This window comes from Lactuca virosa, chromosome 3, assembly GCF_052849685.1.
Source record: "Lactuca virosa cultivar CGN04683 chromosome 3, Lactuca_virosa_CGN04683_v6, whole genome shotgun sequence".
Taxonomy (NCBI): domain Eukaryota; kingdom Viridiplantae; phylum Streptophyta; class Magnoliopsida; order Asterales; family Asteraceae; genus Lactuca; species Lactuca virosa.
In genome coordinates, this window is record NC_136428.1 from 233,102,717 (window position 1) to 233,118,958 (window position 16,242).

Consider the following 16,242-nt stretch of genomic DNA (forward strand, 5'->3'; position numbering starts at 1 on the left):
ATCATACTATACAACTTGCATGATTTCCAAGTTTTTATCCAACTGAAACCTTGGGTGATGAGAATCTTTCCTCATTTGGTGAATTATGACACTACCACAAACGAAAGAATAAAGTCCATTTTTCCAATATTACTATCAATGGAATCATATAAACAACCATTTTTCACAAATGCCACTGTAAGGATATTTAAAATAAATATAAAATTAAAACCTTTTTATTTTATTTCAAAACTTTACGGAAAAAACTTATCCTTACAGTGCAAATGCATATGAAAAACTTGTTGTTATCTATTCCTAAGCAATATATCATAACTCCTAAGCAACAACTCAAAACTTCTGATCACCGAACCATGCGATCGAAATCCATCTTCACGATCAGAATCAGCATATACTTCCTTTAAGTTTCTTCACTTTTCTTTGATTCTTAAAACAACAACATGTGACCCAGTCACATCATGTAATGAGAATCTCAGAATAGAAACTTAACAGAGTTAGATAGTGGACTTCACCTGAAGTAGAATCAAACATCTTTACTTGATCAAACCTATGATCCTTCAGGTAAATAGGCAGTTTTGTAACCAATGCCCCTTCCTTTGGCAATATAAACATATGGACTCTATGGAAATGGTACACGGGACTATCACATACATAGACTTTGTCTTTACCATTTGGTCAACCGAGTTGACTATGGCCGATCCCTTTCCAATGGGAAGAGAAAGCTTTTTCTGGATATCCAATGTTACCATTGTCAATGTCCATTTAAGGTTTGGGAAGATGATATTCTTAATCAAATTTGCTTTACTAGTCCTCCAAATCATAGCTGATTCAGCAGCACCAAGCAAATAGATAAGATCATTTAACGGTCATGTCATAGTCTGTTTCATAGTAGTCCCAAAGGAACTCACCATGTGACTGAGAAAGTGATTGAACATCCAACTTTCTTAAGACTTTGACATCCAACTCTCACGGCTTGTCAATATGTGACTTCATCTCCAAGATGTGAGCACACATAGACTTTGCTTGCCAATAGGGCTTGAGTGACCTTGAACTTGTGGGTTAGGGAGAATAATTGGAGGAGGTGGAGAAAGTAAAGTTCCAAGAGAAACATATGGACTCTTTGCTTCCAAGATATTTGGGAAGATCACAGATGTCTGAACTAGACATCTTTTTGGGAGATATTCAAGATAGTTGATTTAAAGTCCTTAATATAACACCCAATATGAAATATTAAGGCTAGGACCCAACACAATATTTTATAACTTGGAAGAGGGATGCTGTAATCCAAGCTATATAATATTTGAAGATAGGTGAATGACGATTCACCAATTTCCACCATGAAAAACGAAATAAATTATTAGGTTTTTAATTGGATTAGAAACTCCTAGATCTTTTTGAGATTCATTGAACTGTTCAATGGCATGTTTCAATCTCGATTGTGCCCTTCAGGTTTTGTGACTGGGATGCCGAGGATCACAAAACAAGGTGTGAAGTAACCATGCAAATTACTTGCTACTCTTAAATGTTTATCACCCAACCGATGTGCCGGTTAACCACACACGCTCCACCGGTCTATGATAAACTTTAAGAAACCCTTTGCCTACCTTGTTAAATCAAGCTAGTGTGCCGGTTAACCACACGCGCTCCACTAACCGACTTAAACAAAGTGCAAAGTGAAATTTCATGGATTAGCACCTTATTCACACTTTCCTAAGTAACTAAGATTGGGAATTTATAAAAGTTTAGTTACTTAGTATTTATCATTATACTTATAATGAAGGGAGAATTATAATCCTTGTCCTACCCGTTCGGCTAACGACCCTCCACCAGTCAAGGAATCGGTGGGTGAGAGTGGACACCCATTAAACTGCCATTTTATAGGCAGTAACCTTATACCCTCCTTATAGACCGGCTTCGTGAATGAGGCCTAGTAACGGTAAGACTGAGTTGCTCTTATATATATATATATATATATATATATATATATATATATATATATATATATATATATATATATATATATATATATATATATTATTAACTTATAATATTATAAAGTATAAGGGTTGAATTTTAACTTTTAAAATCCTAAGGGCTTAATTTGGAATTAAAGTATTCACAAGGGAAAACTTTTTCAAATTCCAAAACTTGAGGGCTAGTTTTGAAACTATTCAAAACTATTCAATTCCATAACTTATGTGTTTAAAGTAGTTTTAATACAAAAACTCTTCAAGTTCCATAACTTGAGGACAAGTTATGGAAGACTTTAAACCATTAAAAGAATGTGACTTTTCTTTATTCATAACTTAGGAAATATTTATGAGTTTTATGATTCTTAAATGTGGCTTTTCATGTGACTTGAGGACAAGTTACATAAACACATTTTAGAATCAACTCTTAGATTAAAATGGATTGAAAACAACAATTTCACATAACTTTCCTATTAATCTAAGCAACTCATAAGAACAAGATAATCCAAATCAAACTTTTTCATGGAATCAAACTTTTCCAAAACAGTCGAAGATATGTTGTCTGGGCGTCCAACTCGTCGAGTGCATGAACCAACTTGGCGAGTTGGATGAGTTTAGCCTTGGAATCGTCGAGTCCCTTTATGGACTCGGCGAGACTGCTGTTTAGACAGCAAAAAACTTCGATTTTTCAGCCATTTTTGCAAGTATAACAAGAAAACAAGCCTAGGCTTTGATACCACTGTTGGGTTTTGAGCATTCTGACACTCCTAAGTGTACATGCAACCCTAAATACCTTGGATCTATGTTTTCTATATTATACATGCAAATATGAATATTCCAAGGTATTACCCTATCTAGCATACAATCTTTGATACTTGGGTAGTAAAACAAGTTTGAAGACATACCTTTTTATGTAGCTTGATTCCTTGATGCTTAAGAGCCGAGTGCCCCAAGTGTGACACCTCAAATGGTTCACACAACACCAAATACACTTGGAATAACTTAGAGAGTGCCCCAAGTGTGACACCTCAAATGGTTCACACAACACCAAATACACTTGGAATAACTTAGAGAGAAATGAACCACTTCATGAAATCGGCTAGCCCTCACCATTCCTTCATAGTGTACTCATGGTGGCCGATTTTGGGAAGAATAAGATGATTATATAGTGTGTCACAATTAGGGTTACACCTTGTAAACCCTAATTGTCATGGCCTTTCATTTCCATGATCCATGGGTACAAAACACCATGGAGCATCCTATGGGTTTTAGCCCAACTAGATGATCCATGGAGCATTAGCCCACTATACAAGTATGTATGATTTACACAATCAACCCATATATTTAATTAGTCTCCTTTTGATCACTTATTTAATTCCAAATTAATTCTTGATCAATACTAATTAAATAATCTTATTAATATATTAGAACTTATAATATATTACCAAACCTTAAGTGTTATTTCTCTCATTTTAGTCTATCCAAATGCATGATGCCATGCAACCCAAAAGGACCATGCCAATCGAGTCAAGTACATACCAAATATAGTTATGGACTTAGACACTAATCTAACACTTCCACTGTCATGAAAAAGGGCACTGGAAACGAAGCTGCCCCAAGTACTTGCATGACATAAAGGATGGCAAGATCAAGCCCTCCTTTGCAGGTATTTACACTATTCAATCTAATAAATCATCACATGCTAATTCTTGGATCCTTGATATAGGTTGTGGTATTCACATTTGTTCTGATTTGCAGGGACTAAAAAAAAGTAGGGACGTGGAGCACGGGAAGATAAACTTAATCATGGGAAATATGCAAGTGTCGCCTATGACCAAGATTGGAGTTTATTCTTTATTGCTTAGTAATGGTTTAGATTTAGATTTGAATAGTTGTTGTTACTCAGTTGATATGGCGAGAAATGTTATTTCCTTTCACAGTTTGTATAAACAACGTTTTACCTTTTCTTTTAATAATGAAAATGGCGGTGTTTATGCTTATTGTAATGGTGTATTTTATTTTGAAGCATTACCTTGCAATGGTATATATGAAATTGTGATGGTTGTAGATAACTTAGGAAATAGTTTGTTGAATATTGATTATTCCAAGGATTTGGACAAAGCATGATTGTGGAATTGTTGTCTTGGATATGTCAACAAGAATCGCATAGCCCAACTCCAAAAGGATGGAGTTTTGGAGTCATTCGACTTAAAGTCGGATGACACTTGCGAATCTTGTTTACTTGGGAAGTTGACCAAGTCACCCTTCACTGGTACTTGTGAAAGGGGTGAAGCTCTGTTGGATCTCATACACACTGATGTGTGTGGACCATTCATAACCACCACAAGGGATGCTAACCGCTTCTATGTGACTTTTACTAATGATTATAGTAGATATGAGTATATTTACTTAATCAAGCATAAGTCAGAAACCTTTGAAAAGTTCAAAGTGTTTAAGCAAGAAGTGGAGAATCAATTGGGCAGGAAGATAAAGATGCTGCGATCCGATCGTGGAGGAGAGTATCTTAGTATCGAGTTCTTTTTGACTATCTTAAAGAATGTGGAATTGTTTCACAATTGACGCTACCTAGGACACCACAGCTTAATGGTGTGGCTGAGAGGCGCAATAGAACCTTGCTAGACATGGTTCGTTCCATGATGAGTCGAGCTTCGTTACCTATCTCATTCTGGGGGTATGCCTTACAGACTGCCGCCCATATCCTTAATCTATTCCTTACCAAAAAGGTTTTCAAAACACCTCATGAGATGTGGACAGGGAAAGTTCCCACATTAGACCACATCAAAGTCTAGGGTTGCGAGGCTTTTGTGAGAAAAGAAACTCACGACAAGCTCAAACCTCGGAGTGAGCGATGTATTTTCATCGGCTACCCACAGAAATCCTTTGGATATCTCTTCTACAGACCGAGTGACAATGTTGTCTTCGTTGCGAGGAGAGGAGTCTTTTGTAAGAGAGAAATCATAGGCCAAGGAAACCGTGGGAGGACAATTGAACTTGAAGAGCTTCAAGAGTCAAGTGGTGAAGGAACCTCAAAGACTAGCAATCAACCTGAGGAGGAAACTCCAGTTGATCCAATTGACGAGTCCTTACCTCTGAGGCGTTGCAGTAGAGTTAGAAATACAACTGGGTTATGGTTTCCATATTAATACTGAAGGTGATACAGTTATTAGTGATAGCACACTGGTAAATTTGGATGAACCTAACAACTACAAGGAAATCATGGCAGGCCCCGAGTCTGTAAAATGGAAGAGGCTATGGACAACGATATTCAGTCCATGTATAACAATCAAGTTTGGAACTTAGTTGATAATGTATCGGGTCGTAAGACAGTCGGGTGCAATTGGATCTTCAAGAAGAAGACCGACATGGATGGGAAAGTACACACATATAAAGTGTGACTGGTTGCGAAGGGCTTTACTCAAACTCCGAGAGTTGACTATGATGAGACCTTCTCACCAGTAGCGAAGATTAAATTTATAAGTGTCACAACCCGAATTTTTTTTGCTTTGAGAGCTCAGTCAGTCAACTCAACTGAGTGTCAGACTCAAGAGTAATGAGTTCTAGCCTGGTTAAAGGTCATTCTAAGGAGTTTTAAGCCTAGTACACTTAAGGAATAAGTGTTAGAATGTACCTGCTAGAGACACTGTGCAAACATTAGGGCCTTAACCTCATCATAAGGAGTTCATGGCCACAAAGCCAATGAGTTTACGGCCGTAAACTCATGTGGCCGTAAACTCAAGTCCATATATACGGCCCTTCGTCATTTCTAGCCATTCTTTCACATCCTAACTCAAGAACTTCGATTTCTCTCGCAACTATCATCCCGATTTTCATCCTAGATCTTCAAAAGTGGTAAGTGTTCTTCCTTGATTTGTTGTTACACTTCATCTCCTAGTTACACTCTTTGATTTCATCAATGAAAATCAACTTTTCTTAGATCTTCAAGTTTCACCAAGAACACCAAGAACACACACTAGTGTTCTTGGCCAAAATCGACCCTTTCAAGCCTCTATATCGTAAGTACTCTTCCCTACACTTGATATCTAGTTAGGACTCATGCTTAGAGCATTGAAATCATCAAGAATGAAGGACCAAAAGGAGTTTACGGCCAAGCCATCTCCCATGGCCGTAAACCCCTATAAAGGTGCCATTTTGGCCATAAACTCTTCCTAAGGCTTGGATTTGAGGCTAGAACACTCCCTTGTGCTTTGTAAGACCTTGAATCATCACTAAACTCATCATTTAGTTAGTTTACGGCCCAAGAGTAAACACCCTTGGCCGTAAACTCCATTTATGGTCAAATCTTGAACCTTAAACACTTCTAGACCCTTGCTAAACCTTAGAACACTTGAACCCTTGAGACTCCTTACCTTTAAGACCCTAAATGTGACCATTTAGAGAGTTTACGGCCAGGAGTAAACTCCCTTGGCCGTAAACACCTCAACACTCTTCATTGAGTTGGTCTTTCTCATCAATGTGTAGAGAAAAATTCCCTCAAGCTTCCCTAGCCTTCAAACACCCTCATATGCATCTTTGACCATGAGGTTACGACTATAAACTCCCTTGGCCGTAAACACCAAACCTTGGCCTTAAACATCCTTTAGGTCAATCACATGTGATTCCAACACTTGGTCAAAGTGTTTCCTAGTCTCGTGAGGTGTTTCCTTGCATTTGTTTGCTTCCAAGCACTATATTTATGTCAATATATGCCAATGTATGTCATTTAGGACTTGTTGTGTCTCGAGACTTTATTCGTGGAACTTCTCATCCTTTCGCGCGTATTCGTTGAATCACCCACATCAGGTGAGTTCATACCCCGTCTTGAATCTTTTAACTGTTTTCAATGTTTTAAGGAGGGAATACAAGTTGAACACAATGATAATTGTGTATTTGTTTGTTATAAACATCTTTGAAAATATCGCTTATGTCTTTTATAAGTGATCAAAACATTTCAAAAACTCTTTTAAAGTTATGTTACTTTATAGTTTCACAAAACTCCGTTTTTAAAGTACAAGCATAACATAGTAGATAAAAGAGTCTTTTCAATAACAGTTCAAGTAAAACACTAGTAAACTATGATAGGTATAGTTTAGGAAGACACTATTCAATACTTCTAGTACAATGAAGTGTACAAAGAGTCAGTTCATACATGAGTTAGAACACACTATTTTGAGAAACATTTCACACTACATACTATACAAGAGAGTATACTATACATTAGTACAGAGAGAACATTACTACACTATGACTTACTATACAAACACTGTTATTCGATAAATAAATGTGACATACTATTTAAGGATACAACAATACAGTGTTGTATCATTTTGTAACCAGAGTCTCCTGGAGAGAGAGCGGGCATCTTGTGTATAGATCTATACGGGACAGACACTCCCACACCCTGACTGCTTGCTGCAGTCCCAGCCGATAAGGCCAAGGGGTGACAAATGTCACCTCACTACATATAACACCGGAGGGTCATCTTTTATTCATTCGTCGATCAGCATGGTTACATACGATTTCACATTTAAACCTTTAATTAACCAACTTGAGATTAAAGGCAAAAAGACTCCCCGAGGTGTATTGTACATTTAATACTACCTGGAGTCTGTATTTTATTACTTAAGACTCCCCGAGGTGTATTGTCCATTTAATACTACCTGGAGTCTGTATTTTATTACTTTAGACTCCCCGAGGTGTATTGTACATTTAATACTACCTGGAGTCTGTATTTTATTACTTTATAGCCTGCAGTGTCACTGTTGAGGTAAAATATTATTTTCCCTATTACACTTACTTTGTGAACTTCTCACATATTCATTAATGTATAATCTATATTTAGTTAATGAGAGTTCTCATGCGGGAAAATACACACTAATACAAGAAACAAACACACATAACATCTGATGCCTTGGTAGAAGGCTACGTTTAGTAGAAAGGGCCATAATGCTAACCTTATGATTCCTTAATCTATACATCAAAGGATACATATATATCAATAGGATCTGACAGGTAATAGGATGTGTGCTCTCCGTTTCATTTCCTGTTCCTTCTTTGGTTGTGGGCTTGGAGCAGATTCACCCAGTCTATTATTTATTCGATATTAGATATATATGTCCAGTATACATTGAGTCATCATAAGGGTACCAGGTATGGGTCAAGTCATAGGACACAGAGTCAATGCACAGTTTTCTAGTACAGAACATTGCCTTCCAAATCAAAACTTTTGGTATTCAACACTAGAAACTTACTAGTTGAGGGTTTAATCCATTTTATTAAACCAGTATAAACTTAAAGGACCTTAAGTGATTATAGGAGTGATCACTGTGGTCACCATTTTATTATAAGGAATAAGGGTTTTCATAAAGGAGCTTTTCATTGAATATAAAAAAACCATCACAATTAACTCCATGAGTAACAAGTGAACACGCCAGGGTTATATACAACACTGATCTAACAAACAATGGGATGTGTGCTATCCGCCTTACTTACTGTTCCTTGTTTGGTGGTGAGCTTAGGGCAGATGTGCACAGTCGATTGTTTGTTTACTCTAAGTTTTATGTGACTTGTATCCATTTAGTACTCATAGAAGGGATTGTAGAATCATTTTTACGTATCTTTCATCAAAGTAGGAAATATAGGATTTTCTAAGAGGAACAGGCGAACTTTTCTAAAAGAAACTTACAACTTACTACATTTTTCAACTACATTTTTCAACTATAGTTTCAACAACATTTTAGAACAACTTTCTACAACTTACTACATCACTAAAATCTTATGAACTCACCAGCTTAATTACTGATCAACTCTTTCAAATAACTTGTATTCTCAGGAGCCTAGTAGACAGGTACTCGTGCTGGGAATTCAGAAGATGGAGCAGTATAGCTTCAAGTCTTGTTTGTTATTTGCTTATGTATTTAATGTTTTGTGAACACACACTTTGTAAACACTTTCTTTCTAATGAAATGGTTGTTCATTACTTTGCTTACTATGATGCATGTATTGTGATACTAAACATGACGTCCTCCACCCCAGAACGTTTCCGCCATTCCGGTTTTGGGGTGTGACAGATTGGTATCAGAGCATTGTTTATAGTGAACTAAGTATATCAACCGATAAAAGATATACAACTATAAATACAATGGGGCTTAAGTGCTCTGGATAATGGTATAGTTTAAGAGTATAACGATAAGTTATAAAAATATACCTACTTGCTTATACATGTACATACTAGACTAAGTATCACAAGAAGAACAGAACTAAAGTATTTAAAGGTTGAACATTGTCGTCAAACCTGAACAGTTATGTAATCATAGCTAGGATCAATATAGCCTGATCAACTATATTCATTCGAGATGTGACCGACATGTGTTTGGGAGTGATGTGGTGTTGCAACAGTCTTAAAACTTATCTAAACACCAGTCAAGAGAATACTAGATCAAGTACATTAGAGTTAGAATACTATAGGAGTATTCTATGACACTATAACGCGATAACAAGTTTGAAACATACCAAGAATATTACATTAAAATACTATAGGAGTATTTTAGGCACTATATAAACAACTTACATGATAACTTAAAAGACCCTTACGGATAGGTCTATAACCTTACAATGTATACCCCCAAGATTTTATATAATTGAGATCTTATAGACTTAGAATTTGTGATCTACGCTTCACCACCTATTCCTTATTTGGTTGTGGTTTTGGAGTAGGATCACTTATTCGAAGGTCTATTTAATCTTGAATTATATACAACTTGTATACATTGTACAATTATAGCAGGACTCTGTAAGGATCACCCCATAAAATTACCTTAAATCTCATAGATTCTTTAGTCACTTCCATTCTCGCACGACAAGCCCAGGTAGATGTAACCACTTCCTCATAGTAGACAATAGAAGAGTCAGGAGGAAACGAGAGCAAGATCATGAGGAGCATTCAAAGAGGGATCAACCGAAGTAACCAAAACGTCTTACACGTCACACTAATAAATAATAATCTTGGTTAACTTAAAGAGTTAGTGGAAACACTGCTCACATTATGTGTTAGGATTATTTTCTTACATGCAGCTGGTAACAGTTATTCAGGTAACAGATACTCATTCGAGGATAGTAATTTCAAATTCATAGAGTTTATTAGGTATAGACTATTTTATGAATTATTTCTAGAACCCTGTGGAAGTTAGGACCCGATACACTTAGAACTGGGATAACCTTGTCTTTGCAGCTTTTGGCTTGTGTCCACTGCTATAGACTTATTCCATCTCATCTTTGTATTCTTTTAGCAAAGATGCCTCCTCGCAAATCGAACAGACGCACTATTCCGATAACTCCAACTCAACCGCCACTACCCCCGCCGCAGTTCGACCTAGCTACTTTTCAGGCAGCGGTAACAGCAGCAACGATAGCCGCTCTAACCCAAATTCGCGCAAGTGGTATCAGTGGGTCTGGTAGCGCTGCTCACCTAAACAACCACGGGGATACCCACGAACACCCAATGGAATGTTCGTATAAAGACTTCATGAAATGCAAACCCAATTCCTTCGACGGAAATGGTGGAATCATCGCTCTGATGCAATGGTTCGAGAAAACAGATTCGGTCTTTGAAATCTGTTCATGCCCAGAAGGGAGCAAAGTCAAGTTTGCTGCCTGCACTTTCTCCGGAAGAGCCCTAACATGGTGGAATGGCCATGTTAAGTCACTGACTCTAACAGTGGCTAACTCTATGGGCAGGGAAAACTAGAAGGAAATGATGATGGGAGAGTACTGCCCATGGGGCGAAGTACAGAAGCTAGAACAAGAACTATGGGAACTGAAGATGGTTGGCTCAGACATAGTGGCCTACACTGACAGGTTTAGCGACCTGGCAGCACTGTGCCCCGGGATGGTTACCCCGGAGAGCAAGAAGTTAGAAAGATACATCAGGGGTCTGACTGCCCCGACCCGAGGTAATGTGTTGTCTTCTAACCCAGCCATATTCGGTAGCGCCAAATGCGTGGCCCAGCTACTCATCGACTATGAAGTCTGCCATGACATAGAAGTCCCGACTCCCAAGCCATCAAAAGGGGAGGACTATAATCAAAAGTCGGGGAACAATAGGAGGAAGAAGCGACCAACACAGGAAACCCCACAAGAACAACAAGCGAGTACGATGTACGCCGCTACGACACCTACTACTCCAGCACCTGCCAGTCGATATGATGGAACCCTACCGTAGTGTGGAAAGTGCAACTATCACCACACCGGAGTATGCCGGGAAATGCAGTGTCTGAACTGCCACAGAAAAGGACACACATTCCGTTTCTGCAGGGCATCGGCTCAACCGATCTCCCAAGTCCCCGAAGTTGAAGAAAACCAAGCCTGCTATGGCTGTGGTGAGACTGGACACTACCAGAGGGACTGCCCGATAACAAAGAAATGAGGCGCGGATGGAAGAATTCTGATGATCACCGCAGGAGAGTCGACCTCGGAGTCGCCATCGAGCAGCAGTACGTCTCGATTTAGAATTTGCTTTGAAAGATAATTTATATTTATATAAGATTAAAACTTGGGGATAACTCTTAAAAGTAATTATAATAACTCACTCATAGGAACAAGTCACAATATTCAAAAGAACTAAAGGATCCGTTTAGAGAAGCTATGATGGCTGAACATATACATCAGGGTTATGCATAACTAAGATGTTGCAGACTTAGAGTGAGTAATTCCGCCTTAATTCATGTTCCTTGTTTGGTTGTGGATTTGAGGCAGAGTTACTCAGTCGACCGTCTTATTCATCTTAAATATTCATAACTTGTATATGACAGGCGATCGTAGTGGTACCGAGGAGGATCATGATATAAAGTATCATCATCAGTTATCAAAACACTTTCATTTGTATGTACTCGCTCATCGCGATAGGATACGTAGAAGTGTTAACATCTAGGGGAAAACAGAAAGCACAAGAACGTTTAGAAAGAGTACATTTTCGAACACACTAGAAGTACATTTTCGAACACACTAGAAGTACATTTTCGAACACACTAGAAGTACATTTTTGAACACACTAGAGGTACATTTTCGAACACACTAAGAGTACACTATCAAACGCACTAAGAGTACACTATTAAACGTACTAAGAGTATGCAGTCGAACGCACAAAGAGTACATTGTCGAACACACTAGAGGTACATTATCGAACGCACAAAGAGTACATTGTCGAACACACTAGAGGTACATTATCGAACGCAGAAAGAGTACATTGTCGAACACACTAGAGGTACATTATCGAACGCACAAAGAGTACATTGTCGAACACACTAGGAGTACACTGTCAAACACACTAGGGATACATCATCATATAACAGACGTTTCTTTCAAATCGGCCAAAACCTTGTTCAGTAAAGAGTCCGTTTCTACCATTCGTCATGAATTGGCGTGGCCCTCACCATACTAAGTTCATATGTTTCTATCGCCTCGACCGTCAAGTTCTGAAAACCTTTGTCATTCGTATCGACAGGCCGACCTAAACCTCAGTTTTTTTCTTTCGTATTCTAAACCCCGGAGTACTCATGCGAAGAGTACTTTGTCCTCTGAAACCTTACCGTCAAATGTCTGCAGACCGTCACGAAATACCACTCGTCCAGCAGACCAAGTTCTAGCACGGAGGCTAAGGACGAATACAGCCCACCTATCCCTATTAATTGTATACACGAGGGTGGTATATAATTATCATTACGAAAATTTAGTATGTGTGTTTCCGCCCAATCTCCTGTTCCTTGTTTGGTTGTGGACCTGGGGCAGAGTCGCACATCCGACCGTCTTACTAATCCTAATTATATACGACTTGTATACACGAGGTAATGATAGATGGACCGAGTATGAATCCTATCATGAACAGTAGGGCAATGTGACAACCCGAATTTTTTTTGCTTTGAGAGCTCAGTCAGTCAACTCAACTGAGTGTCAGACTCAAGAGTAATGAGTTGTAGCCTGGTTAAAGGTCATTCTAAGGAGTTTTAAGGCTAGTACACTTAAGGAATAAGTGTTAGAATGTACCTGCTAGAGACATTGTGCAAACATTAGGGCCTTAGCCTCATCATAAGGAGTTCACGGCCACAAAGCCAATGAGTTTACGGCCGTAAACTCATGTGGCCGTAAACTCAAGTCCATATATATGGCCCTTGGTCATTTCTAGCCATTATTTCACTTCCTAACTCAAGAACTTCCATTTCTCTCTCAACTATCATCCCGATTTTCATCCTAGATCTTCAAAAGTGGTAAGTGTTCTTCCTTGATTTGTTGTTACACTTCATCTCCTAGTTACACTCTTTGATTTCATCCATGAAAATCAACTTTTCTTAGATCTTCAAGTTTCACCAAGAACACCAAGAACACACACTAGTGTTCTTGGCCAAAATCGACCCTTTCAAGCCTCTATATCGTAAGTACTCTTCCCTACACTTGATATCTAGTTAGGACTCATGCTTAGAGCCTTGAAATCATCAAGAATGAAGGACCAAAAGGAGTTTACGGCCAAGCCATCTCCCATGGCCGTAAACCCCTATAAAGGTGCCATTTTGGCCATAAATTCTTCCTAAGGCTTGGATTTGAGGCTAGAACACTCCCTTGTGCTTTGTAAGACCTTGAATCATCACCAAACTCATCATTTAGAGAGTTTACGGCCCAAGAGTAAACACCCTTGGCCGTAAACTCCAATTATGGTCAAATCTTAGACCTTAAACACTTCTAGACCCTTGCTAAACCTTAGAACACTTGAACCCTTGATACTCCTTACCTTTAAGATCCTAAATGTGACCATTTAGAGAGTTTATGGCCAGGAGTAAACTCCCTTGGCCGTAAACACCTCAACACTCTTCATTGAGTTGGTCTTTCTCATCAATATGTAGAGAAAAATTCCCTCAAGCTTCCCTAGCCTTCAAACACCCTCATATGCATCTTTGACCATGAGTTTACGGCCGTAAACTCCCTTGGCCATAAACACATGGCCGTAAACACAAAACCATGGCCTTAAACACCCTTTAGGTCAATCACATGTGATTCCAACACTTGGTCAAAGTGTTTCCTAGTCTCGTGAGGTGTTTCCTTGCATTTGTTTGCTTCCAAGCACTATATTTATGTCAATATATGCCAATGTATGTCATTTAGGACTTGTTGTGTCTCGGGAACTCATTCGTGGAACTTCTCATCCTTTCACGCATATTCGTTGAATCACCCACATCAGGTGAGTTCATACCCCGTAATGAATCTTTTAACTGTTTTCAATGTTTTAAGGGGGGAATACAAGTTGAACACAATGATAATTGTGTATTTGTTTGTTATAAACATCTTTCAAAATATCGCTATAAGTGATCAAAACATTCCAAAAACTCTTTTAAAGTTATGTTACTTTATAGTTTCACAAAACTCCGTTTTTAAAGTACAAGCATAACTTAGTAGATAAAAGAGTATTTTCAATAACAGTTCAAGTAAAACACTAGTAAACTATAATAGGTATAGTTTAGGAAGACACTATACATTACTTCTAGTAGAATGAAGCGTACAAAGAGTCAGTTCATACATGAGTCAGAACACACTATTTTGAGAAACATTTCACACTACACACTATACAAGAGAGTATACTATACACTAGTACAGAGAGAACATTACTACACTATGACTTACTGTACAAACACTGTTATTCGATAAATAAATATGACATACTATTTAAGGATACAACAATACAGTGTTGTATCATTTTGTAACCAGAGTCTACTGGAGGGAGAGCGGGCATCTTGTGTATAGATCTATACGGGACAGACACTCCCACACCCTGACTGCTTTCTACAGTCCCAGCCGATAAGGCCAAAGGGTGATAAATGTCACCTCACTACATATGACACCGGAGGTTCATCTTTTATTCAGTCGTCGATCAGCGCGGTTACATACGAGTTCACATTTAAACCTTTAATTAACCAACTTGAGATTAAAGGCAAAAAGACTACCCGAGGTGTATTGTACATTTAATACTACCTGGAGTCTGTATTTTATTACTTAAGACTCCCCGAGGTGTATTGTCCATTTAATACTACCTGGAGTCTGTATTTTATTACTTTAGACTCCCCGAGGTGTATTGTACATTTAATACTACCTGGAGTCTGTATTTTATTACTTTATAGCCTGCAGTGTCACTGTTGAGGTAAAATATTATTTTCCCTATTACACTTACTTTGTGAACTTCTCACATATTCATTAATGTATAATCTATATTTAGTTAATGAGAGTTCTCATGCGGGAAAATACACACTAATACAAGAAACAAACACACACAACATCTGATGCCTTGGTAGAAGGCTACGTTTAGTAGAAAGGGCCATAATGCTAACCTTATGATTCCTTAATGTATACATCAAAGGATACATATATATCAATAAGATCCGATAGGTAATAGGATGTGTGCTCTGCGTTTCATTTCCTGTTCCTTGTTTGGTTGTGGGCTTGGAGCAGATTCACCCAGTCTATTATTTATTCGATCTTAGATATATATGTCCAGTATACATTGATTCATCATAAGGGTACCAGGTATGGGTCAAGTCATAGGACACAGAGTCAATGCACAGTTTTCTAGTACATAACATTACCTTCCAAATCAAAACTTTTGGTATTCAACAGTAGAAACTTACCAGTTGAGGGTTTAATCCATTTTATTAAACCAGTATAAACTTAAAGGACCTTAAGTGATTATAGGAGTGATCACCGTGGTCACCATTTTATTATAAGGAATAAGGGTTTTCATAAAGGAGCTTTTCATTGAATATAAAGAAAACATCACAATTAACTCCATGAGTAACAAGTGAACACGCCAGGGTTATATACAACAATGATCTAACAAACAATGGGATGTGTGCTATCCGCCTTACTTACTGTTCCTTGTTTGGTGGTGAGCTTAGGCCAGATGCGCACAGTCGATTGTTTGTTTACTCTGAGTTTTATATCACTTGTATCCATTTAGTACTCATAGAAGGGATTGTAGAATCATTTTTACGTATATTTCATCAAAGTAGGAAATATAGGATTTTCTAAGAGGAACAAACGAACTTTTCTAAAAGGAACTTACAACTTACTACATTTTTCAACTACAGTTTCAACAACATTTTACAATAACTTTCTACAACTTACTACATCACTAAAATCTTATGAACTCACCAGCTTAATTGCTGATCAACTCTTTCAAATAGCTTGTATTCTCAGGAGCCTAGTAGACAGGTACTCGTGC